This window comes from Palaemon carinicauda, unplaced genomic scaffold, assembly GCF_036898095.1.
Source record: "Palaemon carinicauda isolate YSFRI2023 unplaced genomic scaffold, ASM3689809v2 scaffold3471, whole genome shotgun sequence".
NCBI lineage: Eukaryota > Metazoa > Arthropoda > Malacostraca > Decapoda > Palaemonidae > Palaemon > Palaemon carinicauda.
Window position 1 is genome coordinate 12,501 of NW_027171153.1, and position 3,681 is coordinate 16,181.

Here is a 3,681-nt window from a genome sequence, read left to right on the forward strand (position 1 = left end):
CGACTCTATCGGTGTGAACCTGGATAGAGCGTCCGCTGTCACCTTGCGGACTCCTTGAAGGTGAACTGCCGACAGGTACCACTTCTTCTTTTCCGCCAATCGGAAGACGGCCAACATCACCTGGTTGAGAGGTGGTGACCTTGATCCTTGTCGATTCAAGTATCTCACAACTACCTCGCTGTCTATCACCACCTTATGTGGATCGAATGACGCGGGGAGACTTTCTTTAAGGTAAGGAGCACTGCCCTAGCTTCTAGAAAGTTTTATGTGAAAGGTCTTGAATAGCCTGGACCAAGTCCCCTGGACTTTTTTTTTTTTTTTTTTTTTTTTTTTCCGATGAGAGTGACCTCCCCATCCCTCCTTCGAGGCGTCTGAGTGAATCGTCACCGACGGGGAAGGTGGCTGAAGAAGAACCTGACTTCTTTAGATGTCTGGCTTGGGACCAAGGCCTGAGAAGAGTACTTAGCCGAAGCGGCTGGTCTTCTCAGATCTCTTCACGCGTTTGATGCATAACTTCTCCAAACTCCGATTGCATCCTTTAGCTGTGCTCTTAGCACTGGGTCTGTCACCGAAGCAAACTGGAGAGAGCGCAGTACTCTCTCCTGCTCGTGTCTTGATATCCTTTCGGAATCTTGAAGTCTCTTGACAGAACCCGCTATCTCCTTCCTTTTCTTCGCCGGGGTGGAGAAACGGTGTGACAAAAGGTCCCAGTGGATTCCCAGCCACTGGAACTTTTGAGATGGAGAAAGTCGAGACTTTTTCTGTTGATCTTGAAGCCTAGGTACTCTAGGAACTGGATCACTTGACTGGAAGCTTGCAAGCATTCTGTCTCGGATGCTGCCCACACCAACCAGTCGTCCAGGTAGGCTACTACCTGAATTCCCTTTAGGCGAAATTGTTTGAGAGCTACGCTCGCAAGCTTCGTAAAAATCCTTGGGGCTATGTTTAGCCCGAATGGCATGGCTCCGAAGGCGTATAGTCTTCGTTGTAGCCTGAACCCTAGGTAGGGGGAGAGTCGATGGCTAATTGGAATGTGCCAGTAGGCGTCTGACAAGTCTATAGAGACGGAATATGCCCTCCTGGGCAGTAAGGTCCTTATGTGTTGCAGTGTTAGCATTTTGAATTTGCAATTCACTATGAACTTGTTAAGTGGCGACAAGTCCAGAATGACTCTGAGCTTTTCCGAGTCTTTCTTGGGAACACAAAACAGCCTCCCTTAGAAATTGATGGGCTTCACCCTTTTTCTCCAACAGTTCTTGAACGTACTCCTCCATAACGGGGGTGGAGTGTTGGAAAAACCGAAAGCACGGGGGTGGAGTGCTGTACCAGCTCCCGCCCAGTCCATTCTTGAGTAGGCTGTGGGCCCAGGGATCGAAGGTCCACCGATCCCGAAATTTCAAAAGTCTCCCTCCTACCGGTATCACCTCACTTGGACTGCCGTCCTGAGGTCTTGCCTTCCTGACCACGACCACCCCTGAATCCCCTTCCCCTTGAGGGGCGTCTAGACGAGCCTCTGGCTGCTCCTCTAGGCTTTGCTCGAAAGGAAGTAGACTGCCCTTCGAACGCTGGGGTGAATGCCGTGGACTGTGTCGACACGGCCTGGGGTACCCACTGAAAGGTGGTTGGGGTTTGTGCCATGATCTGGGGCACTGGGGGCAATGGCAATTGCAGTTGCTGTTGCTGTCTAAGAGGCTTGGCTGGCCGAGACGGTAGCCTAGTCCTCATAGTCTTCCTCTTTGGTTGAGGACCCTCATCCGGGGAAGACTTTCTTTTGATAGCCAGCCTCTTTTGATAGCCAGGCCCCACTTCTGGAGAAGGTTTCTATTCTCCAAGGCGGCTTTATCAACAACTTCTTTGACCAAGTCGGTAGGGAAAAAGGTCTTTTCCCCAGATGTTGGAGGAGATTAGTTTCTTTAGCTCGTGCCTCACCGTAGCCGAGGTAAACACAAACTCCCTACAAGCTCTCCTTGCCTTGACGAAGCCATAAAGGTCCTTCGTCACTGTGGCCAGATGAGGCTTGGCCACTACCATGAACATTTCATGGACCTTGGGGTCACTTGCCATCGTCTCGAGAGTAGTCTGAAGAGACATTGAGGCAGTCAGTCTTTCTTTTGTATCGAACACACTTCGCAAAAGAAAGTCAGACAGCTTAGGGAGGTCCTTGCCGAACTGACGTCCGGCAATATCAGCCTCCAACTTTCCCACTGAGAACGTAAGATGGACGTCCTTCCAGTCTTTGTGGTCCATAGGCAGGGCCAGCGACAAGGGTTTACACTCCTCTAGGGAGGGGCAAGACTTGCCGGCCTCGATTGCTTTTAGTACAGCCAGAAACCCTTTCTGTAAAAAGGGGAAGGCTCTAGTAGGCGAGGACACAAAGGAAGGGAGCTTCCTATTCAATGCAGCTACCTTTGAGTTAGAGAAGCCCCTCTCTTTCATCGAGGATGAAAGTAGAGCTTGAGCCTTAGCATGGTCCATCACTATGACCTCCTTCGGCTCGGTCTCCTCCTTTGAAGCTGGTTCCTTCCTCAGCCGGACATAACAGTCCGGATATGATGCCTTGCTGGGCCAGAATTCCACCCTCCAGGGGAACTGAGCCCAGCTTATCCGAGATGACGATCTTTCCAGTCGTCATCGGCATGTGCTCAGCATACCTCCATGGGTTAGCATCTGAGCACAAGGGAAGGTCTTTCACATTGAGCTTTTTCTGGGGCCCATGTGATTCTGCAAGGCACTGCATTCGCAATTCCATTGCAGCCGCCTTCTCCTGATTCTCCTTCTGCATTTGTTGGATCATTCCAACAATAGAAGAGAGGGCCTGTCCCAGCTCTACTGGGAGACCGGCCGATGTAGAGGGGCTTGAACTTCATCCTGGGCTTCTGCCAGGAGGTCTTCCTCCTGACACCCGTCCACATCAGACATCCTGTCATCTAGCTGGATGTCTTGCATCGCGACCGCGACTTCAGCATCCACCTGGATCTGAACTTAGGGGATCTCCTCTTGAGGCTGGGGAATCACTGCATCAGCTGATGCCTTAGGGAAAGGATACGCCCTCATCTTCTCACTTGGAAGATAAGGGCCAGAAGTGTTCTTTTGGAAGCCCCTTACCCAGGTACGAAGCTTCTTCCTAGCTATTTAAATGTCTCATTAATCAGGTTAGTGCACACAGTACATACCTGAGGGTCCCAATACCGGAGATCATCCTTGGAGACAGCGTATGCTGCGTGTCTCCTACAAAACTCATGTCCGCAGAGGTTCTTGCTGCTGACATTGCAGAAAGCACTTCCCCACTTCGGAGTGTCCTTCTATAAAGAGAAGAAATTTCCATGAGTATCAAGTGAACTATGTATCACTGGATATGCATAGTATAGCATAACAATTCATAAAGGAAAGACACACACTTGTGTTTCCCTCACAACCCATTGTTGCAGCCTTCCAGATAATAAAATCAAAATGGTTTATCTCTTCTAGAGTAACCAATGCAAGGTTTCCAGAGGAAACAGGTGGAGCTCACACCTAAGCAATGATTTTAAAATCCTGGATAATAGACAGGGAAGAACTCAGCTTCCTATCTGAGGGCAACAGCAAAGGGATGTGCAAGAAAACACAATAGTGTTAGAAGATACAGTGCTGTACCAAAACCTTTACTATAGTTTTCTTCTTACTGTATATGCTATACAGAAG